General features: G+C 36.4%; 1 long non-coding RNA gene across 1 annotated transcript; it reads right to left on the reverse strand.

Moving 5' to 3' along the window:
* Positions 1-228: 228 nt before the first annotated feature.
* Positions 229-26,257, reverse strand: LOC145679706 (uncharacterized). Its single transcript, XR_014130507.1, has 3 exons — positions 26,142-26,257; positions 2,550-2,682; positions 229-395 (listed from the first exon to the last, which is right to left on the reverse strand). It is a non-coding gene; the product is annotated as an uncharacterized LOC145679706 (long non-coding RNA).
* Between the last annotated feature and the right edge of the window lie 95 nt (positions 26,258-26,352).

The raw sequence follows: 26,352 nt of genomic DNA on the forward strand, positions 1-26,352 counted from the left end.
TGATGTGAGCTATTAAGTTCTTTATTTTGGGGTTCAATTATATAACATACTTAAATATTTCTCTAATTTTAATGAAAGATTCAAACGTAATATGTAAGCATAAATTGATCACTGCTATATGTAACAGTAACGAAACTTTTTTCCACAACAACTAGCTTATATTATGATATTATTATTTGAAAACAACTGTAACCTACTGTTTAATGACTTTCTTGTGGCTGCGTCCGAGAACCTTCGGTGGGCAGATAGTAATAGCAGGTAAGGGAATTTTCCATTCATTATAGGTCCTTTCTATTGTCACAACAACAGGACTATCTTGAAACTTTCTCCAGGATTGGTAAATTAAAAATGATGTTGCAACAATGCCGGCCAAGAAAAGCAAGATCCAAATACACCTGTAAACGAAAAATATACGTATATATAACAGTATAATTAAAATTATTGAAATCAATTCATTTCGAAATATAATGGTTTGCTTCTTGCTAAGCACTGACAATTAGGTACACAGTGGAAATCGGATTACGAACTTAAACCGTTCTGTAACGTTGATCGTGAACTGAAACTATTTTGCCATCACAATGTTATACAAAATTTGAAGTGTTTCTTGTCATGAAGGATATAGAATAAAAATAACATCCTTTTCAAAAGCAAAGAAATAATATTAAATTATACAAAACAGTGTGAGGATTTAGGCTTGATATATTTTTGAGAGGACGAAAAAGGAAAATTTTACGATTTTTTAGGAGGAAGGAAGATATGTCATTTTCATAATTTACATACAACATACGGTTTCACATACTAACATAGAATAATTTTCATTGGAAACCAGAACAGTTTCATTAACTTCTTTGCGTCATTGTTAGAAAAGTGTGTCACGTCACTGTAGCATGAAAAATAGTGTACTTTTATGTTACGTTTCAAGTTTAAAAATAGTTTACTTTTAAGTTAAGGAATACAAGACGAAACATAGTTTACTTTTATGTTATGTGACTACAAGTTAAGAAAGATGAAAATAGTTTACTTCTTTTAGGTGAATACAAGATGAATAATAGTTTACTTTTATGTAATGTGACAACAAGATGAAAAAGATTAACATTAGATTACTTTTATATTATGTGAATACAAGATGAAACATAATTTACTTTTATGTTACGTGAATAAGAGGTGAAACAGTTTACTTTTATGTTAAGTGATTACGAGATAAAAAAGATGAAAAATAGTTTACTTTTATGTTACATTAATACAACATGAAACATAGTTTACTTTTAAGTTACATAACTACAATATGAAAAAGATGAAAAATAGTTTACTTTTAAGTTACATAACTACAAGATGAAAATGATGAAAAGTAGTTTTCTGTTATGTTATGTGAATACAAGATGAAAAAGTTGAGAAATAGTTTACTATTTTGTTACGTGACTAGAAGATGAAAATAGTTTACTTTTATATTATGTGACCACAGGATGAAACATATTTTACTTTTATGTTACATGACTACAAGACGAAAAAAATGAAAAATAGTTTACTTTTATGTTACATGACTACAAGATGAGTGATAAAGAGTAGTTTACTCTTATGTGAATACAAGATGAAAAAGATGAGAAATAGTTTACTATTATGTTACGTGACTTTTCAAGATGAAACTACAACGATACTTGTATTTTTTAACAACTTTATATGTATTTATGGGCAAAATGTACTTTTAAAATATACATAGGCTGTTCAAGAAAGGAAGAAGAAGTATATGAAAAGAGAAATAGAAGTAATTTCTTTTCTGTTGTTATGCGATGATATTTTGTTATGATAGTGTTTTGACGATGTGAGTTTAGTTTGATTGTCATAGCAACGAAAATAAATAATATATAAAAACGAAGGATCCATCTCGTGACAACTGTATGTACACTTTTTAAAAAGTGTATAAATGGTTAACTGCTACGTACTACAATAAAAAGATAATATCATAATGAAGTGTTTAAATGGATTTTGATAACTTAGTAACCTTGGTTATATAAATATACAAACTTCAGACCTTATGTCACAAATAGGCGTTATCTGTACTAGGATATCGTCATATATATAAAACATAGTTTACTTTTATTTTATGTGACCACAACATAAAAAGATGAAAAATAGTTTACTTTTATGTTCCGTGAGTACAAGATGAAATATAATTTACTTTTATGTTATGAGACTACTAGATGAAAAGGTTGAAAGATAGTTTACTTTTGTGTTACATGAACACAAGATGAAAAAGATGGAAAAAGGTTTACTTATATGTTACGTGAATACAAGATTTAAAATAGTGTGATTTTATGTCACATGACTCTCAGATCAAAAATAATGTACATTTATCTCATGTGATTACGCGTACAAAATCAAAAATAGTGTAGAGTACGTTGTATGTAGAAAGAACACCTTATTACCTAGGTATGTTACAAAAATTGAAGTAGACTGAGAAACTAATAACTAAAGTTTAAAAATATCACCATTCGCTATATTCAATGGTAAAAATAGAGAAAATTATTATCCTAAACCTCTATTAAATATACCTTTCTCCAATTGGTCTTTTCTTTCTTGCAATCTCTCCAAGTCCATGGAACGAGGTTTCCAAAAATACATCTCTCACACAACCTAACATTCTCTACTGATACTGTCGTGCATTCAAGATGATAAACATGTAATCTGTAAAATGAAATTGAAGAATGTTTTGAGTGAACCTGAGAAATACTCCATTCGTTAATTTACACTCGTTATTTGTTTGCCTCATTATAGTATGGGAAGAACAAGGCATTCATGTTTTTCAGAGCATTTTCTTAGCTTCTTATAGGTAGTTCATTTCTGCAAACTTATTCACATTCGACCGTTTCTAAAAAGAAGCAATAAGTTTTAATACAAAATGAAACTACAGATAAAAATGATCATTGTCATTCATCATTCTGTAATAACAGAACGATTAGTTTGTTTGAAGATTATAATCTAGTGGTATGTAAAAGGGAAAAAAGAATAACAACGAAAAGTTAGTAGCTGATTTCATTTTCACTCAAAATTATTGTTTGTCATATAAACAATAGTGTTGTTGTTCTTAGGTATTACCGTAATACTCCAGTCACTTTACTTATTGTTAGAATTTTAAAACGTGATAGGTATTGATTTCGACTCATTTTGAAACAACCAAACAATGAATTGCTGTATAGTGTGAGGTTTGTATGAATAAATCAAAGTTTCACCCTGTGTAAAGGCGGTGTTCCACTCCATGCCCAAATAGCCTACAGATGACATGCTCCAGGTAACATGCGGCTTGATGCTAAAGGGACAAATAACATGTGGCATGCTACACGTATTGCGCTGTATAGCATGTGCTATTGTTTTAGATTTGTGGCAAACCAACAAAGGCAACAGTTTCGTAAGTTGACGTTGAGACTGTCTCGCCTATACGAGACATTGTGTTTCCTCGGGTGAATATTGTATACCGCATGCGTCACTGTCGCACGCTTCATGTCGCTCAAATGTTGCTTTGGAGTAATAGCGCCTTAACGATGCACAGGGTGGTGTATACGACGTTTGTCTGACTGTAGTATTTGTAATTCTGCACAAGAAGTTTCTATACAGCAACACTGTGTGACTGAGAGTGGGGATAATGGTCACTGGAATTAGAACCGTTAGAACCATTAGGGTATGCCAGACAGGATGAACGAAACATTCCCGAACCGCTGGGTCAGTCGACGTGGGTCTGTGGAGTGGCCAGCTCGATCTATCAATTTGTCTGACATTTCTTTGTGGGGTGTTTTAAAGAACAGAGTGCAGTGTTCGATTTATAGGGGGATGCCTGGGATTCCCCCCCTCTGGAAAAATCATCTCGGCTTCTAGTTTAGCTAATGTCTTCCAACCAGGGATAGTGGTTAGAACGAATTACTAAATTTATTTACTCTTAATCGATGTTCTATACCCCTGATCCTTGGATATATTTTGAGCCACACACAAACAAAATTAATATGGTACCAAAAGTGTCGTTTATTATACCTTTTATGTTCGTTGTGATATCTCTGATTTTATTTATATTATAGCTTACAGTAACTCTGTTTTTGTGTCGACATTCAACCTATCGTCATGGTTACCCCAAAATAAACAAATTCATACACGAAAACATTGATTTTTAAAATATAATTTAACAACCTCCTCGCGTCGTGCCTATAATTTTCGGGGACAAATGCCTTGTGACGCGGAGAAGTTGCTTCTACCCATTATCTGAAATGGGCAGGTTTCAATAAATCTATTACGCTAGCGAGAGGATAATTTAGTAAATCAAAAGCACTATATTTCATCTGTAAAATCTCATGTATTATAACCAATTAGAAAGTGTAACGTGTAATGTGTTGTTGTTACGGATATGACTTAATGAATTCCGACCACAGTACTCGGGTGTCTGGAAATTTGATCACAGTCAACACTATAGTTGAGGTACACATACCTTAGGATGTTCTGGCTGGTCCCTGGAGCGACGAATCTTCCAATCCTGGATTCCTCTCTGGACTACGTTCGGCAATACGTTGGACAGTCGCAGGTCTTAGTTCTCGGTGATGACCATGGAAGAAATCTCGTTCTCACGTCGACCGAAAATATAAACTACTAAAGCTTATACTGACAGTTCAGCTGTATAAAGTTCGACTAAAAGCCAACCATCGTAAGATGGTAGTTACGGATATTCTATTATTTGTAAACGTCGAATCTTAATTCTTCAAGTTCTCGTCTCAAACTCTGATGTAGAACTCCGACCTTGATCCAATGTAGATTCAGTTTTTATTCTTTTCCAGACAATGGAATTCTTCGTTTCATGTCTTGACGTTGTTTACCTTAACTATTGGTCAAACTTTCGTTGCAGACCTTGTCATGTCATGGCCGAATTCCCAGACAATCAATCTTTGCGAATCTGAATATTATACCATATCCAAATTGTGTTTGTGTTAACAAAGTATTTTCATTACATCTTTCTTAAATTCAGACTTACATCAATTTTTCTCAATTTCCATTTACACCATACTGCGACCTAGCGTCTCAACAGTATTTCATGAACATCAAAACACAGCCATGCATAACTCGATTACCTAAACAAACAATAACAATAACACGTGCTATTCCAACATATCACAATTTCACATCTTTCTTTGTAATTTCTTAATTCAAAACGACTTCATTTAAATTACAATTATGCCACTCCCCAATAAATAACTTATAATAATTTGATATTATTTTCCATATATCTACAAATTATAATTATTTTTGTGTCTTCTTCTTCTTCTACCGTAGAAATAGCTGACTAGTACATATTTAAAGAACTATCACATATTGCCCAGAAAAAGTTTAACAGAATACAGCATACCGTTGTATTATGGCGCCTCGAACTTACAGATTTCCTTTTATTTGTTTTACAATTAAAAGAAAAGGATCCTGATCCGATAGGATTTACATATTAATCATTTGTAATCTTCGGACATTTCATAATACAATTCATACATAATATTTATTTTATATATCAATATTAATACGTTAATTTCATAATTATATATATTTTCATATATTATAACGTCGATAAAGAATGTCAGAAGTGTGAACTATAAACTTCTTTTAAGTCCGTTCCGGGCCATAAAATGTTTGTAACAAAATTAAATTACTACATTGGGCATGATGAAGAAGGATTTGACAAAGATGTATTTTATGAGTTATTCCAATTACCCTTTGGTTTGATACCTAAAAACATATTATTTTCCTTTTTTCAATTCACTTTACTGTACTCTTACTCGATGTTCTCTGGTTAATATTTAAACAAGAAATAGTTGTAATACAAATATATAAAAAATACAAAAGACAAATGTAAACATTGATAATATCGAGAAAAAATATAACATTAAGACATACATTAACAAGAATAGAGAAATTATCAGATTAAATATAAATTTTAAAGATTAAATGTCATAAATTAAAACACAATAAATCAGGCTACATATCCATACAATTCTTCGTTTTCTCTTTTGAGATTAAGTACCATCTGTTATGTGTTATTTACATTAACTTTAATTATAATCTCACCAGGGATGATATCGAAACTGCACCTTGAATTAGGAGACATTCTATATATTTCCTGATAGGACTTCTCTAGCAAGTTCCAAAACAGGTGTTCGTTTCTTGCCCGGAAGTGACCCCGCCTTTACAGGGGCTAAAATATATAGAACATTTTGACCTATTTTCTATAGCAGGCGATCATAAAGTACGTTGCTACCCCTAAAAGTTGAAACCTATGCTAAAACGCCAAAACACCTGTTTCATCATTGTAAAAGCATAATTTAACGAAGTGAAAATATTTGCCCCAGGGTCTCCGCAGGGTCCCAGGTGGGGTCCAACTCAAAATTTGCAATTGAAAAGAGGGGCAAGTAGCATATTGTTTGAAAGCTAGTGTTAAAAGAAAAACGATAACAGAAGTCTCACAGCTCTAATCAAACTCTGTGTGAAATGGAGGAAGATTCAAAATTTGAAAACAGTCTGCAGCTAACAGTGCATGGCCACCACTAGAATTCCAAAACTGTGATACAGGTGTCAAAATTCTAAAACACGTGTTTCATTATTTGAAAAGTTCTATTTATCGAAATGATAATGTTTACCTCAGGGTCCCAGGTGGGGTCCAACTCAAGATTGGCAATTGAAAAAAGAGGCACGTAGCATATCGTTTGAAAGCTTTCCCGCTACAACTTACCGACAGCCCGTCCGGTAGAAGTGATCTAAAAACCTTTAGACCACGTGGCTGTTTTGCATTTACAAGTGTAGTTTTGATGTGAAGAACCACATAGTTCGACATTTGTTTCAAAGCTTTAGGTGTAAGAGGTGGTCATCAACCTTAAGATTCAGCATGTAGATGTAGTGTAAACACCCCACCATTTTGCACAGGACGAAAGAATGGTTCCATACGCTGTGTGTTTTGAGAAACTTTGAAAGAAAATACTACTTAACCCATTTGAAAATGTGTCGTTTGACCGCTGCCCGCATATAGGGACTCCAGGACATACGTTTTCATTTCTATACATTGAACGTTTGCAATGACAAATTTAGAAAGCCAGCAACCCTGACTTATAGCCTGTAATTAGCTTGAATGAAAAGTTGTGTTAGTCAATTTGCAATAACATTGACTTACATCTAGAAAATTGATTCTCTAGATTGCAAAGAAGGTTCACAAGCTCATCAAGTTGACGGTGACAAACTCTGTTCTCCAGGACATTAAAATGACCGTAGACGATTATGTTACGTTCGAAGATAATACTCAATTGCAGCCCTTGGACACGACATCAAGTCAACAAATAACTGCTTCGGGTACCGAAGGCGATCCTGATTACGACTACCTGGACCCAAAACTTCTAAGGAAACTGCATTTTGGAAATCATGGAGTGAAGCGAAATTGAGGAATACTGTAGCAGCTTATAACAACGCATTCAGTGGTGGCAAACTCAAGGATGCGAAACGTGTAGCAAGAGTTGGCATATGTACAAGTGACATCATTCGGATGAAACTATTCCTGGACAAGGCATCCAAGCGGACCAAGCTAGCAGAACTCCGAGAATCTGTCAAAGCATGGCGCAAAAATCAACGCGCTGCTCCGAATTTTTTTCAGGATCACTGAAGAAGGCACTGCCGTGGAAGCCTGAGTAAAATCGCGGAAGCTAGGGGTTACTGTTTTCAAGGCATCCCGATTCTGGATCCGTCGGCTATTGAGAGAAATGTACTGGGGTTCTAGGAAAATCACAAAAATCATGACAATGACAGACAGAACAAAAGCACTGGAACGTTCAAACGAATTCGACAGCTACATTCAACAAATCACGTGGGATACTGAAGAGGATAACTACAATGTTGATCAAATTGTGAATCTTGATCAAAGTGGATTCAATTATGAATTACTAACACCACGAACTCTAACTCAACGTGGAGCAAAAAATGTCGAAACTCAAGTAAGATGCGAATCAAAAGTGGCACATTCTTACACAGTCCAGTAAGCGATTTGGGCATCAGGAAAGCTCGTGGGCCCGACCGTCATTGTGCTCCGCGAACCATCCGGGAAATTTGGATATCAAGGGTCCAATGTAAAATCCCTCAGATCCCTGGAGTTATGATCAGAGCAAACAAGTCAGGAATGATGACAAAGGCAATATTCAAGGAATACCTGCCACATCTTGTTCAAGACGTTGGAACTCCTTGTCTTTTGTTGAAGGATGATGCAGCCATCATGAGAGATCCGGACTTGTATCAAGAGTGTCCTGACTTACATCCAGGAACAATCATTCCAGGCTGTACTTCCTATGGACAGGCATTCGATATGGGATATATTCTTTACACAAAAATTATGGTGAAGCGTGCCCACAAGCATGTTCGGAATGAAGGACTTGGAGACAAGCTAGACATGACAAATTGGTATTCCAGTGCTCACTTGATTGTGGTAACACGAAATCAGTTGGAATCACCCAGATTCCAAGATATGATCAAGTACGCTTTCGGCAAATGTGAATACATCGACCTTCCTGATGATTTTAGTTACCAGTCAGTGAGAGACTTGTCTTCAGTTTCCACACAAAGAATCCAGCTTTCTTGACATGTTAGATTCGGGACGACGAACGCTGCATGGAGAAGAGTTTTATTCAGTGCACTTGGTGTCCCCAACCACTGTGCCTTTATCACTTCTTCATGAAAAATAGCACGACTGCACCACTCCACGAGACACTCAAGCCTCACTATCACGCCGTAGAGTGATCGTCATGCATATGGCCCTCATACCTGCATAACAAAAGATACAGTCCTGGCAGCTATCACGTTGCTACGACCGTGGCGTGTAACTTACATGGCTCTCAAACATAGACCAGAACAAAAGCCAAGCTTCAGCAAACAACAGTCGACGGAGCCGTGTCTTCTAGACTGCTTCTACCGGATGGGTCGTCGGAAAGTTGAAGAATGATAGCTTATAAACGATATACTTTTTGAAGCCTTTCCAAATGAAAACTTCGAGGTAGACTCCTTGTGGGACCCTACAAGGCCCCTGGGGCAAACATTTTCATTTAGATAAATTGCACGTTTTAAATACTATAACACATGTTTTAGAATTTTGACACCTGTATCAGTTTTGGAATTCTAGTGGTGGCCATGCACTGTTAGCTGCAGACTGTTTTCAAATTTTGAATCTTGAGCCATTTCACACAGAGTTTGATTAGAGCTGTGAAACTTCTGTTATCGTTTTTCTTTTAACACTAGCTTTCAAACGATATGCTACTTGCCCCTCTTTTCAATTGTCAATTTTGAGTTGGACCCCACCTGGGACCCTGGGGTAAGCATTATCATTTCGATAAATAGAACTTTTCAAATAATGAAACACGTGTTTTAGAATTTTGACACCTCTATCACAGTTTTGGAATTCTAGTGGTGGCCATGCACTGTTAGCTGCAGACTGTTTTCAAATTTTGAATCTTCCTCCATTTCGCACAGAGTTTGATTAGAGCTGTGAGACTTCTGTTATCGTTTTTCTTTTAACACTAGCTTTCAAAAGATATGCTACTCCCCTCTTTTCAATTGCAAATTTTGAGTTGGACCCCACCTGGGTCCCTGCGGAGACCCTGGGGCAAATATTTTCACTTCGTTAAATTATGCTTTTACAATGATGAAACAGGTGTTTTGGCGTTTTAGCATAGGTTTCAACTTTTAGGGGTAGCAACGTACTTTATGATCGCCTGCTATAGAAAATAGGTCAAAATGTTCTATATATTTTAGCCCCTGCAAAGGCGGGGTCACTTCCGGGCAAGAAATGAACACCTGTTTTTGAACTTGCTAGAGAAGTCCTATCAGGAAATATATATAATGTCTCCCAATTCAAGGTGCAGTTTCGATATCATCCCTGGTCAGAAGGAATAAAAGTTTTGGGTAAGTCCATCCATCGATTCCTAGTATACTTTGAAAGTTGCCATAACTTAATTTCAACAATATTACGTAATCCCAATTTTTTCCCGTTTTTACATTCATTAGTTCGAAAACATTAGGATTAACTTTATTTTACACACAGATGAGGTCCAGCAAACAAATCACAAAATTTATAAATCTTGTTAATGATGCATCAATTTGTGGGTGAAGTTTTACAAAAACCAAATCATTAGGACGAAATTTAATTTTACCCAATTGCTGCTCTTCTATTTTCTGATTGCGAGACTTAAATTTCTGCGCCCTGCGAAAATGCAACATCCTCACAAGATGTGAATAGTTTTCTTCATTATTCTCGCTAAGTTGGACACCGAAATGCTGTTCAATTGGCTTTACAGAACCAGTTCCATTATGTATATTAGCAGGTGCTACACCTAATGTATCAGATACTGAATAATTTAAAAAGTACGTGATTTCGGTAACATACTTGGCCGAATCTGAATGTTTATTACGGCAACAATGTCTAAATAGCATCCCTAGATTCCTATGTATATTCTCCACAACTGAGCTACTGGGATCATAGGGTGTACAAAATGTACCTTGATACCGGCGTTATTCATGGCACGAAGGAACAAATTACTTCGAAATTGTCCACCATTATCACATAGGACCACAATGAGGTATATATACATTTAAAATACGATTAACAATTGTCGACGAAGTTGCTTTACGCAAAGGATACCCTACTACATATCGAGTAAAAATGTCCATTACGGTAAGAAGGAAAGTTCCACCTGTAAATGCTCTTGGAAGAGGTCCATATAAGTCTATAGAAATGAAAGAATGAGGTCCTTCGGAAATTATTGACATCATAGGTTTATATAACGATCGATATTTGTGCTTGATCTTCATGCACTCCTCGCAATCATTGATATAATTTTTGATTTGTGAAGTAAGTGATTTCCAATAGAAGGATTTTCTAATTAAAGAATACACCTTCAAATACCCAAAATGACCGAAATCATTGATATGCATTTAATATGCGGAGAACCAGTCCTGGAGGAACACAAATTTTGGACCTATGTTCGTATTTAAAGTCCTTAATTGCCAATACCTCATTAGACATATGATACAGGGAGTGCCAAGGACGAGGACAGTCACAATTTCCCGAACATGATGCCAAATGTTGGATGATTTTTGCATATGGTTTATATAACTCCTTTGAGACTCTCGCAATTCTTCTAGATAAATATTGGATATCTTTTGTTTAATATTAAAAACATTTATTGATAATGCATGATGGTTTTCCCTTGGAAACAACCTAGATAAGATATCCACTGGGACATTATCAATTCCTTTTGTATGTTGGACTTCAAAGTCAAAAGACTGTAATTCCAAGGACCATCTTAGTAGACGACTATTATATTCTTGCACTTTCTTTAGATGACATAAGGAACTGTGATCCGTGATAACAGTAAAATGACATCCACTAAGATATGGAGCGAATTTTTGCAAAGAGAAACGTACCGCAAGTAATTCGATTTCTGTAATAGTATACCCCTTCCCGGCATTCTTCAATGTTCGGCTCAGGCAATGTATTACAGCCGGTTCATTAGTAGAGACATTAGGTTGCCAGAGTATTCCAGAAATACCAGAGCGCGCACCATCACACTGTACAAAAAATGGACGATCATAATAGGGATGATTCAAACGAATGTTTTTCATAATCCACATTCTCAGTCGCTGAAAACTTTGTTCCTGTGAGTTTTCCCATTGCCATGGTACTCCTTTCTTTGTGATCGAAAATAAAGGTTCAGCGATTTAGGGATAGATCTTCTGAACCAATTGAATAGGCCAAGTACTTGTCGCGTTTCTTTTAGATTAGTGGGAGCAGATAGATCTCTAATAGCTTGCACTTTCGAGTCACTATAACACATCCCACTTGCACCGATATAATATCCTAGAAATTCAATTGATTTCCTAAAAAATTTGATTTTTCAATATTTATAGTTAGATCTGAATTTTCTAATCGTCCGAGTACCATATCTAAACTTTTCAAATAATCCTTTGGTGTCTTGCCCATGACCAAAATATCATCAGCATAATAAACAACATTACCACAAAGGTCTTGTCCTAGTACTCGATTTAAACATGAGGCCAAGGCTGCACTACCATTAATTAATCCAAAGACAACACGATTAAATTCATATAATTGTCCTTCAAATAAAAAGGCAGTGAAGGGTTTCCAACTTTTCTCCAACAGGATTTGATTATAGGCCATCACGAGATCCAGATTTCCAAACACCGTATTACCCTGTAGTGAACTAAGAATTTCGTCTGCTGGGGGGTATCTCACTTGCTGTAATTTGATATGGAAATTCAACTTTCGGAGGTCCATAACTATTCTCAAATGCTTACCGTCCTTTCTCAGTACTACATGTAACGGATTTAAATGAATACTTTGAGAAGGTCGTATTATGCCCTGTTCCAACATATCCGATATTTGTTTACGTACGTTCTCTCTGAAACGATACGGTATAATGTAGGGTTTTGTTAGTATGGAATCTTTAGTATCCACTTCAATTATATACACAAAATTCTTACATCCTGGTTTAAGTGAAAAGGCATTTTTATGTTTATAGAGTATATCTTTAAATAATGATACTAATCCCTTATCAACAAAATTCAATGAATCTACAATACTATCCACACATTTATAAAATGAATGGTCCTCGTTTTCATTCATAGACAGTTCCTTTACATTTTTATTAAGAATTTTTCTCTGAATTATCTGATTTAATAACCAAAACGATATTCACAAACGGTTGACACTGACAAGCAATGCTATCGCTAGCGGGGATCAGTTTCTGAATTATTCTGTCATGAAGGGTACGTATATCGAACGTTTTATTTTCAAAATTTAAAACAGTACGTAATTGTGTTAGAAAATCTAGACTAATTAACACCTTTTCGTTCAATTCCTTAATCACCAAGATTGGAATAGTAATTTTATAATCCTGCATACCAATTTCAATTTGTTTTCCCCATCACCCTTTTTTATGCTTGCCTGTGTAATCAATAATTATTAAATTGTCCACCTCTTGCAATCTAGGGTTAGAATAATCTTTTCTAATTTCACGCCAAAATGAATAAGATTAAAGGGACACAGTAGCTCCGGTATCAATTAGAGCGTGAAGAGGAACTTCATTAATTTAATAGATATTCTCGCAGTACTAAAGGTTTTCAGGAAAACAAAATCCTTTTCGGGAGCATCTACCCCTTCCATTTCATCATCAAACATCCAAAAACAGTTGGCAATAGGAATATATTGAAAAATAGCATTAGTATCTAAAATTATAAGATTAGTTTCATAATCAGAAAAAGACGCAAGTACACTCAAGGCTGACATGGTTTTCACCCCTCCCCACGTCAGCCGGATCTAGTTTAAATTACGGTGATCTACGGCTTCTATTATATCACACAGTATTCCACAATCTTGTGTACTTTTTTGCCTGTTATATGCTGTTACAGCATTTTGATTTCTATTAATGTAATTCCTGCCACCTGTGAATCGGTTTTGTGAAACAATACGACGATTATTATTTCTATTCTATTTCTGAAGTTCTTGTTCCATTCCTGCAATGAGGTTGGGTCTGATTACCGGTAACATTTTGCCCATTTCCTCTATTGTGAAAATAATAATTATTATTGCTTTGTGAATTAGGAATATTTTCATGCTGGATATTTAAGCTGCGGATAGAAGCGTAATTGACATGATTACGACAAAAACTAACCTGCCCTCTGTTACTATTTTGCATCAAAGACTGACTTTCAAAACTCTGTACAAGCATGACCAAATGGTTGAAAATAATACATTGGGCCGATATCAACATTTGCTGCAATCTAAAGTGCAATAAAATACGGATCGAATTGATAGAATTTAATTCATTGTAAGTTGAGACTACAAACTCTGTAACACTTTTATGAACTTTAGGCTTGTAAGACCTTGTTCGGAGTAAAGCGTCCCTATTAGCCAACATGAAATTACTTTCATAATTGGACAACAACGCATCCTTAAAATCAGAATATTTACTGAGGTTACATCTAATGGCTTTAAACCAGGTCCAACACGGGGGTAATATGTGAGGAAGGATTTTTAGCAATTTGGACTCATCTACTCCCATTAACTCACATTTATCTTAGAATTTCTCGAGGAATACTCTAGCAGGTATATCCTCGGGTACCCCACTAAATTTTGTGAGAGATCTAATCTCACTGAATCGTAATGGTTTACCTGCGCTATTGGACTTCGAATATCTGGAACCACCATGTGCATTTTTACTTCTGCGGGATGAACGCTTCCTTCTTCTTTCACTCTCTGTACTATCTTCACTATAGGGCTAATCGATATGAAGTGGTCCAAAACTGGTGAAAGTGGTTGCTCGACCATCTCCGAAAATTATAAAAAGTGGAGTGTGATGAACCTTGTGTATGAGATCAATAACACGGTTCACATTTTCGGAGGTACAATTGTTCCTGAATGGCGGCCATCTTTGTTGTCGGCGGAGCGCCATTATCTGCAGTTGCAAGCGTTTACGAAAACCACATTTGCTCAGGACTTACTAATCAGAGCAACATGGAACAAAAACGCATGTGTACAGGAGAGACCAAGGTATATTGAGAATATATAATCTTGCGCCCAAATGGAGATTCAGGGTTGCAAACTAATACATTAAATCACCAGAAAAAGTACAGAAAAGTGCACGTTTCAAGAGGCTGTATTTTGGAATGGCATAAAGGTAGAGGTTCAGAATTTATGGTGTGAATACTAGGGTTTGTCAGATTCTTCAGAAACATTCACAGCTACGACTGTTGCCACGGAGTTATTTGGGTTCAAAAGTTGGAGTTTGTCATTTTTATGGCATTTTTGGGGCTTAATATCTCAGATGGCAAACTACTAAAAATTGCCGCTGCAGCCACAAAGCAGTTCTGTATGTTAATAAACTATTACAAAAAATCATGACTGATGTTACATGGAGAACAAAGTTAGGACAATGTTAAGAAAGCACGTGCGTGACGATGCCAAGTCATGCATGAATCACCTTTTATGTTATTATGGAAGAATATTCATTCTACTTTATCAGTTTGAGGAAACAGGCAGCAGGTGGCAGTGAAATCGCGGTCTAAATCGTTCACGTTGTATCTACCCATCTGTATTGTTTTTGTTATCTATGCATTTACCCTCCAAATGTCAGTCAGCCACTTGGAGTATCCGTCAGTCGTTTTGCTATAGCCACAGTGGAAGGTGGTTGTTTTGTGCGCTGAAAATGACCTGTGGTCTGTGGGAAATGCGACTAATGAGGAATGCCATAAATGTACGTATGGTGCTTGTGCAAAGGAACTAAAGTATATTTCGGACTTCCAAATGGAAAGTCAGGAGCTGCTTCTGCGAACAGGTTGTGGACCTGTGACAGTGTGCAAGTACCATGATATAAGATATTTAGAGCAATATAACCATCTGTTCGGTCGTGTGTGTTGTGACCCAATGAACATTCATAAGAAATCTGTTAAAAAGGGACTTCGAAAAATTCGCGTTGAACACATGCTACAAGGGAAGAAGACTGGTGTTCAGTTAATACCAGGAAAAGCACTTTGTTCTAATTGTTACTCCGCAGTGTTTGCATCCAGTACAACTTACCTGGAAGATCAAAACATAAACAGCGATGTTGAATTTGTTCCGTCAACATCCGTCTTTGAAACTTTAGATGCAGCATGATGTACTTTAGGATTATCGCCACCGTCAAAAATACGAAATGTCAGTTCCGAGAAAAGGAAACGTAAGCTTTAACGCAAAATGGACCAAGTGTCACAAGCGCTAAGAAGACAATTATAACTTGCCTTCGAGGAAACTATAGAAGATGAAGAAGACAGCGTACAAGTGTCCTCGAATTACGAAATCCTGATACGTCAATTAAAAGAGAAATGTACCATTGCTACCAATAAAGAAAAAGTAAAAATCTTAAGTTTGCTCCCAACAGCATGGCCTCGTAAGAAGATTGCAACTGAATTTAATGTGTCAGAACGTCTTGTCAAGATTACTAGGAAACTAGTGAGTGAGAAGGGAATTTTACCAGATCTTGGGCACAAGCAGGGAGTATCAGTGTCACCAGAGACGAGAGAAAAGGTTCTCCATTTCTATGAAGACGTTGAATACAACCGTTTGTGTCCAGGCAAGAAAGACTGTAGAAAGACTTTAGACCCGTGCAGGACGTGTGAGGGTTCAGAAACAGAAACGACTGTTGTTATGTAACCTGAACGAGCTTTACCTGGCATTCAAACAGAACCATCCAGAATGTACAGATATTAACAGGGTTAAGTTTTGTGCCATGAGACCTAAGTGGAGCATTCTTCCCCGTGCTGCGGGTACTCATAGTGTCTGTGTATGTATGTACCACCAAAATATAAAGGTAATGATTGACTGGGCAAACCTAAACGTTGAATACAAGGATTTCCTTGAGTTACTCGTATGTGATATTAACAGCAATGCCTGCATAATACAAACATGCGAACACTGCCCAGGAAAAGTTGGCCTTCTGTCGATGTTTGATTAGGCCATGGAAAGTGAAGTTTTCCCTGACATTATTCAATATAAGCAATGGGTTACAGTTGATAGACTGAACTGATTACGGTAGTCAAACATGCGGACGAAGTTTTTGAAATATTATGTGGAAACTCGAGGATCTCAAAACACATCACTATATTTCCAAGGTTCAAGCACAATACCTAAAATACTAGAAAGACAATCTCAGTGATTCTGAGTATATAGTTTTGCTGATTTGGCTGAAAACTATACATTCATCATCCAAGATGCAATACAGTCCTAACATTGGGTAAATCATCAAGCCACTCTGCATCCTTTTGTCTACTACCACCAACAAGGTGGAGAACAGAAGCACTCTTGTCTCTGCGTACTAAGTGATCATATAGTGCTTAGCGCATATACTGTGGCAGTTCACGTGTTTCAGCAACATCTTATCAGTCACATTCGAGAATATTTACCACACGAAGAAAAGATTACATACTTTTCTGATGGTGTGTTCAGCCAGTGCAAAAACAAGAAGTCAATCTGTGTCACCATGAAGCAGACTTTGGGCTCAAAGCCGAAATTCATTTCTTTGCTACGTCACACGAATGGTGTTGGTGGTGTGACGAAGAGAGAAGTTGCAAGGGCTAGTTTGCAGAGGTCAGTTACTGATAAGATCCTTACACCTTACGATATGTTTCAGTTTGGTTCGGAACACATCAAGAGTATCACGTATGTCTTTGTTTCCACTGAAGTCGTGTCTCAACATGAAGATGAACTCAAAGAGCGATTTGCGAGCTATCAGTTCATTTCACAAGAAGGTTCCATCGCTTTACCCCCATTTCTGAACATACCTTACGATGTTATGTTACATCAACAAATGACGAATTTCAGGAGTTTCCTGTGCCAAATGTGTGTCTGTAAAACACTGAGAACTAATTCTGATTTCTACTGCTTTGGTGCTCGGTCAGCACTAATACGCTCAATACCATTGTCATGCACGTGCTTTCTTAACATTGTAATAACTTTGTTCTCCATGTAATATCAGTTATGATTTTTTGTATTATTAACATACAGAACTGCTTTGTGGCTGCAGCAGCAATTTTTAGCAGTTTGTCATCCTGAGATATTAAGCCCCAAAAATGCCATAAAAATGACAAACTCCAACTTTCAAACCCCCATAACTCCGTAGCCGCAGTCGTATCATAGCTGTGAATGTTTCTGAAGAATCTGACAAGCCCTAGTATTCACACCATAAATTCCGAACCTCTAAATTTGCCATTCCAAAATACAGCCCCTTGAAACGTGCACTTTTCTGTACTTTTTCTCTTGATTTCATGTATTAGTTAGCAACCCTGAATCTCCATTTGGGCGCACAATTATATATTCTCCGTATACCTTAGTCTCTCCTGTACACATGCGTTTTTGTTCCATGTTGCTCTGATTAGTAAGTCCTGAGCAAATGTGGTTTTCGTAAACGCTTGCAACTGCAGAAAATGGCACTTCGGCAACAACAAAAATGGCTGCCATTCAGGAACAATTGTACCTCCGAAAGCGTGACTCGTGTTATTGATCATCTCATACACAAGGTTCATCACACTCCACTTTTTATAATTTTCGTAGATGGTCGAGCAACAACTTTTGGACCACTTCATATGGATTAGCCCTATATCCTGAAGATTCGCTATTTTCCAAAGTTGTTCTGGGGTACTGTACAGGTTCCACTCCACTAAGGCAGGAACGAATATCATTCCTGTGCTCACCATCGCGATCTTCATTCACAAAAATAGACTTTTCCTTGAGGAAGTTCAACTCATCCTGTAATTCTCTAATCTGGTTTGAATGTTCATTCACGACAGTTCCGATAGTTTCAACTGAATTTTGTACCACAGTGAACCTCTGTAACATTTGTTCCACCTTACGATCATACTGTTCAAATTTTGCACTAATTTGCCGATTCATCTGATTTAATTGCTGCTGTACTTGATCCAATTTACTGTCATTTCGCTGTTCCAAATGCTCCAATTTGTTGTCAAGTTGTGACAGTTTGTCGTCAATTTTCTGTTGAAGTTGATCCAATTTATCATCATTTCGCTGTTGTAACTGCTCCAATTTCTCATCATTTCGCTGTTACAATTGTTTTAACTTATTATCAATTTACTGAGACAATTCTTTTAGAAGATCAACTATATTTTCCGCTGAGTTTGTTCCGGTTTCTATAACTCTGTTATTGCTTACTTCATTTTCGGTAGCACTCATCATAATATTTCTACTTATTAACGTGCCACTTCTTAAAACGGTATAATTAACGTTAGGCTCAATGATGTAATCGTTTTACTTAACTTCTAAACGATATACAACTTCCTGGCGTTTCGGCACCATTTATAGAACGAATTAGTAAAACTATTTACTCTTAATCGATGTTCTATAGCCCTGATCCTTGGATATATTTTGAGCCACACATATAAAAAAATTAATATGGTACCAAAATGTCGTTTATTATACCTTTATGTTCGTTGTGATCTCTCTGGTGTTGTATATATTATAGCTTACAGTAACTCTGTTTCTATGTCGACATTCAACCTATCGTCATGGTTACCCCAAAACAAATACATTCAGGAAAACATTGATTTTTAAAATATAATTATAATTATTTTGTCTTATTCTTCTACCATAGAAATAGCTGACTAGTACATATTTAAAGAAATATCACATATTGCCCAGAAAAATGTTTAAAAGAATATAACATATCGTTGTATGGTTTCCCCTCTCTCTACATAGTACCTTTATCATGGAAAATATTTAAAATAACACTCTTAGAGTATTCTGTTTTCTAAGCTTGGATGACACTTCTTCAGTCTCACTTCCCATTTCTTCTTTCCCGTACATGAGGCTGTTTTTCTTTATGCTAATTACTCGCATAAAAATACCGTTTTGTCAGCAAAGATGAATGGAAAGATTTGATGTTTAAGCTTACCATTGAAACTCGGAGCACATGACATCAATATACCAATAATGCTTTTTTTTCCTCAGACAAGAATAAACAATTTAGGTACTAGCAAAAGCACAAGTGGACCAGAGTTTTCCCTCTTTCCACGTGCATTACATTACAGAAGGATGAAATGTTTATTGCTGTTGCGGTCAACATATGTTTGAAATTTTTGATCCTACAACCTCCAACCAAATTTTGGATCCAACCAAAGGCAAGAATGAATATAAGTCTGTGTTGTTATCTACAATAGTCTTTTTTAAATAGCTAATAAAGGAATAGAACTGGCAAAATTGATCTCTGGAAACCTACACTATCACTAGAATGGAATGGTTGTTGAGAAGGAATAAAGGCAATGAAGAAAATTACAAGTATAGAGAAATTCAAGTTATTATACATTCGCGCTTGCGGGGTCAATGCCATATTTGTTTTTCGTCTGCGGCTGTTGACGTGACAGATGCGTTTGGGCCATCAAGTTTTATTGCTCGTTGGGCGTAAGAAAACATAGATGCGTTCCTCTATAGGTCGTAGCCACATAGGGGCCGGCGTTAATATGACAACAATACACCACTTCGGTTAATTTGGATTTTCAAATAATCGAAGAGTTATATATGTTCCACTTGGGTTTAAAGAATAAGAAAAGAAATAGGCAGGGCCAGGACTTTAGAGTTGTTCGCAGCAAGTTAGATGTGGGTGAGCCCTCTAGTGTTCTGTCATGTTGAGCTGATGGTAGCTGTGCGTTCGTTCTAGCACGGAGTGCATTTTACACCGGTATAAACCGAATACTTACTTATATCGATCAATATTCTGGTAGTTATTATATATATATATATATATATATATATATATATATATATATATATATATATATATATATATATATATATATATATCCGTGTAACGTGGGTTCCTGTCACCACGGCATGGCGCGTCCTCAGGTTGCGGATCGAGGAGAAGGCCTCTAGATATAGAGGTTAGCTGCGAATATACTGAATAAGCAGTCGCGGACAGACGACTAGGAGTGGTCCTCCAGCTTGGGGGTTTGGGTAAGGCTAACACCCTCATCCTGTAAAAAAAGGTACTTGTTCAGAAACATTCACAAAAGCCTCGGACAAGGACTGATAACTTGGCACGACATCAGCAAAAGAAAATGGACATGAGATTTGGAACATGGAATATTAGAAGTCTTTATAGGGCAGGCGCGTTAAAATCTGTAACGAGTGAGTTAGAGAAATACAAGATGGACTTAGTAGGAGTTCAGGAAGTTAGGTGGGAAGGAAGTGGATCTGAGAATTCCGGAAATTTTACGTTCTTTTACGGGGAAGGAAATAAAAATCACCAGTTAGGAACAGGGTTTTTCGTTCACAAACGAATATTACCAGCAATTAAACGGGTTGAATTTGTTACTGACAGACTTTCTTTTATTACTCTTAAGGGACGGTGGTGTGATATTATTGTCTTAAATGTACATGCTCCAACTGAAGATAAGGGTGACGATATAAAAGATAGTTTTTACGAAGAAGTGGAACGGATATTTGACCAACTCCCGCGATACCATATGAAGATTCTATTAGGGGATTTCAATGCGAAGGTAGGACGAGAGGATATTTTCAAACCGATTATAGGGAACGAAAGTTTGCATAAGGAAAGTAATGACAACGGTGTGAGACTCGTGAACTTTGCAACATCCAAAAACCTAATCGTGAAGAGTACAAAATTCCCACATCGCGACGTTCATAAATACACTTGGACATCACCAGACGGAAAAACACATAATCAAATTGATCACGTTTTAGTAGATAGAAGAAGACAATCTAGCATAATTGACGTCCGGTCGTTTAGAGGGGCTGATTGTGACACTGATCACTACCTGGTAGCAGCGATAATACGGGAGAGGTTATCGTTGAATAAATGTAATACTCAATGCCCGAAAACGGAGAGATTTAATTTAAAGAAATTAGAAGAGAGCCAGGTAAGAGAGGAATACCAGATTGAAGTTTCGAATAGATTCTCGGTTTTAGAAGACTCGGAGTGCACTAGTGTTGAGGATACTTGGATTGAAATTAGAGATAGCATTAAAAGTTCAGCAATAGAAAAATTGGGACACGCGGAAATACGTAGGAACAAACCATGGTTCGACCAAGAATGCATTAAACTAGTAGAGAAGAGAAAACAGGCAAAATTACGGTGGCTACAAAATCCGAATGAAATAACTACACAAAATTTCGCAGATATCAGGCGGGAAACTTCCAAAACTTTTAGAAGAAAGAAACGGGATTTTTTGAAAGCTAAAATTAAGGAACTTGAAGATAATAGTAAAAATAAAAATATTCGGGACATGTATAAGGGGATCAGCGAATTTAAGAAAGGTTATCAACCTCGTGCTTATATATTAAAGAAATCTGACGGAACAGTTCTCACTGATACGGATAGCCTCCTAAATAGATGGAAAGATTTCTTTGACGATTTGCTGAACACACAGCCAAAAACTAATGTCCGTGGAAAAAAGGAGATACACACCGCAGAACCGTATATTCCAGAACCCAATCGAATAGAAGTGGAAGCCGCTATAAAGAAATTAAAGAAACACAAATCTCCGGGTGTAGATGAAATTCCGGCTGAGTTAATTTTAGCTGGAGGCGAAAAATTGTGGAACAAGATACACAAACTCATTCTCCTTATCTGGAACAAGGAAGAATTGCCACAAGAGTGGAAAGAGTCAATCATTGTTCCAATTCACAAGAAAGGCGACAAAACTGACTGTAATAATTATCGAGGCATTTCTCTTCTGTCAACATCCTATAAAATCCTTTCAAATATTCTGTTAGCAAGATTGACCCCATACGCAGATGAAATTATTGGAGATTATCAGTGCGGATTTAGACGAAATCGATCAACTATCGACCAAATATTTACCATTCGCCAAATACTCGAAAAGAAGTGGGAATACAATACCCCGGTACATCAACTATTTATTGATTTTAGAAAGGCTTACGACTCGGTTAGGAGAGAAACATTATACAACGTTCTTACAGAGCTTGGAATACCGAGAAAGCTAATTAGATTAATTAAGATATGTTTAAGTGAATCCCAAAGTAAAGTGCGGGTAGGAAAATTTTTGTCCACGAGCTTCCACGTCGAAAATGGCCTGAAACAAGGAGATGCGTTGTCGCCATTATTATTTAACTTTGTGCTGGAATACGCCATAAGGAAAATCAAAGATAGCAACCAGGGCCTAGAGTTGAACGGCATTCACCAGGTTATGGCATATGCTGATGATGTAAATTTAATAGGGGATGATAGGAGAACAGTAGAAATAAATGCAGAGATATTATTAAACGCTTGCAGGGACATGGGTTTAGAAGTAAATGCAGAGAAAACTAAATACATGGAAGTGCGTCGGGACCGTAATACGGCAAATTGTGGAGGCGTTAAAATATTAAATAATACTTTTGATAAAGTGGATACTTTCAAATATTTAGGATCAATATTAACAGACGAAAATCATATTCACGAAGAAATTAAATGTCGACTAAAAGCAGGGAATTCGTGTTACTATTCGGTTCAAAATCTCTTGTCGTCGCGAATTCTGTCGAGGAATTTGAAGCTTAAAATATATAAAACGATAATCATGCCTGTGGTTTTGTATGGTTGCGAAACATGGTCGCTTACTCTGAGAGAAGAACATAGACTGAAAGTATTTGAGAACAGGATCCTGAGAAGAATATTCGGACCCAAGAGGAACGAGAATGGGGAATGGCGGAAGCTTCATAACGAGGAACTACATAGTTTATACGGTTTACCCAACATTGTTAGGGTCGTCAAGTCTAGGAGGCTTAGGTGGGCAGGTCATGTAGCTAGAATGGAAGAAAGTAGAAACGCTTTCAAAGTCTTGACTGGTAGACCCATAGGAAAACGACCATTAGGAAGACCTAGGCGCAGATGGGAGGATAATATTAAGATGGATCTCGCAGAGATAGGAATACAAAGTAGAAACTGGATCCAATTAGCTAAGGATAGAAGTCAGTGGAGAGCTTTTGTGAACGCGGCATTGAATCTCCGGGTTCCATAGGCCATAGAGTTAGTTAGTTAGTTTATATATATATATATATATATATATATATATATATATATATATATATATATATATATATATATATATATATATATATATATGCGTGTGTATTATTTCTGAATATTTGTGTTCGTGTAACTAATCTTAAACATTAAAGTGCGTGTCTGTAATACCATTTATGTACAGCCGTCATAATGGAGAAACAACGAACTATATTGTCATTTTATGCTCCCAGTACGAAACAACAGGAGCAGAGACTGCCAAATACAACAACAAATGATGGCACTTCATCAGGTAAGATAAAACTTTCTGGTGAAGTGAATACTGACATAGAAAGTTCCACTAGTAGAAAAACGTGCTAAATGTGATGCTAATAGTATCGTTTTCACAGAGTCGGGAAACAAGAGTAGTGCAAATGTCGGTGGTTGTGTTGAATTATCTCGTTTTAATAACTGGAAGAAGAGCAGAGCATGGTTGGCAATAAACAAAATGAAATTAGTTATTTGTTCCGTGTGCAGTGAAATTCGATCTCTTAACGCTGATAGTATGGAACGCGGACGTATCGACAATGCGTTTATAGACGGTGTTTCTGCAACTAATCCCAAGAAACTTAATGACAAAACTGATGATCATGGAAGATGCAAGTCCCAACTCAAGCAGGACCGGATTTAGGCATGGGCTACATGGACCCGGGACCAGAGCAGCAAATTTCGAGGAGCGGTAATTTAAAAAAAAAAAAATATTTAAAAATCGATAAAACTATTGAAAATATCATGTTTCACCAACAAGTCAATAAAATAAGGGAAAGCCATTCTTTTAATGGCCGTGACTACGATAATGTTATAGCAGATTAGTCGTAGGAATTATTGTCAAAGTCAGTTAGTTATTATGGTGGTTTGATCAGTTGTCGAAAAGGGATTGCTGCTGATCTGCTGAAAAGAGCGGCAGTAAACAAATTAAAACATATTACATAAAATAAGTAATAAGAAATAAGAAAAGTAATACCTAGTAATAGTAATAATTAGTAATAGTAATAATTATAATTTAGTACCAAACGTAAAAGTAATATTTTAAGAAGTGGATCCAGGGGAATGAAGTTTTGGAGAGCGATGCGATTGGTGCGGTTAGTAGCGGCAATTTTGCTAGGGTCCATGGGTGCAAAACATGAAAATTCGGCCCTGACCTCAATTGCATGTAAATAATTATTTATGGATGATCGGAAGAAACAGCACATTGAGGAATCCATACAAAAAAGCATGAGTCTATGTCAACTTCAAAATGAAGAAAAAATTAGAACAACAGCAGCACCCATGCGTACTGCATATATGATTGCTAAAGAAAATCTGTCTTTCTTGACACCAGAGATTAAATGGGGTTTTTGTGGAAAGTATATTATACTCCGATCATGCGTGCAAAAACATGATAATGTTTATTGCCGAGGAGATGAAAAAAATATATTGATATTTGCCACACAGATTTAGCACATAGATATTTGTGGTAAATTATTGCCATCAGAAGGAGATGATTTTACCCATTTCTATGTGGCTACTAACCTACATTCATCCTATACTGTAACCAAACCAATAAAAACACCTACCTCAGATGTTTTTATTGATTTCATTACGCATGAGATAATAATTCCCTTTGGTGTCATTGAGATTATTTATACGAGTCAACAGTCTACCCATACCAGTACAAAAACCAAAGCCTTTTAAGATTCTATGGGTATCAAAATTAAGTACGCACTACTAGGGGCCCATAAAACGATTGGCCAAGTCGAGTCTCGCATTGCGAACTTACAAACGGTTCTCAAATTCTTATCAAGAGACAATCAGCGGCAGTGGCCAAAACTTCTTAAGAAGGGCCACAGCGACCCTCAACCACAGCCCCCTAACGTCCTGTGGAGTATCACCTTTTTACATCTTATACGGACGTGATCCGCGCCTTCCTGTGCGAAATATTCTCCCTACCATTGATCCACCCACGGATATCGCGGACAGATTAGCCATGCTAAATGAGTTTCGTGATCTGTTAGAATATAGAAAGGAACAAGCGTTTCAACGTTTGAAAGAAAAAAGTGAAATACATCAAACTCCCACGGAGTTTCTTCCAGGATCTCAAGTCTTAGTTAAAAGATTAGCAACACGTAAAGAAAAATGTGTTCCCCTTCGGTCACTTTACAACGGGCCATATAGATTATTAAACAAGCTTGATTCTAATTTCTTACCAACTTGACATGGATGGTAAGATTGTGAGTGTAGCGAAAAATAGATTAAAATTATTCGTTCCTGATACAAAAAGCAATCCTGCATTTGTCACCAAATACAAACAATTCCTCAATTCGCATCTGTGATTAAATAAACTAACATCACGGAAATTTAAAAATACTGGCATTTCATTTAAGTTACCGCCTTCGTCTCCCACTTAAATAATAAAAACGTCAATATACAACAAATTAATTACTTCTGTAAATATACTAGTTCTTACACTGTGCAAATAAGACGGATCAACATCATGCAAAATTATAACACTATTTTTTTTTTATTTAAACTTACCAACCAGGTTGGCTCCACACTAAAAATTCAGCTTATCCATTGGCAAAAAACAAAAAAAAAGTCACTATTCACTATACGTCATTACAAAAATCACTAACATCGAACACTGTCACAATCCTTCCCTACCCAACTCACACTAATTGTACAAATCTGTTAATAGTATAAACAAATTCCTGGGGCTCTAAAACAGCCAATCACAACGCGAGAAAAA

Source organism: Thermobia domestica, chromosome 2, assembly GCF_964235325.1.
Source record: "Thermobia domestica chromosome 2, izTheDome1.hap1.1, whole genome shotgun sequence".
Taxonomy (NCBI): Eukaryota; Metazoa; Arthropoda; class Insecta; order Zygentoma; family Lepismatidae; genus Thermobia; species Thermobia domestica.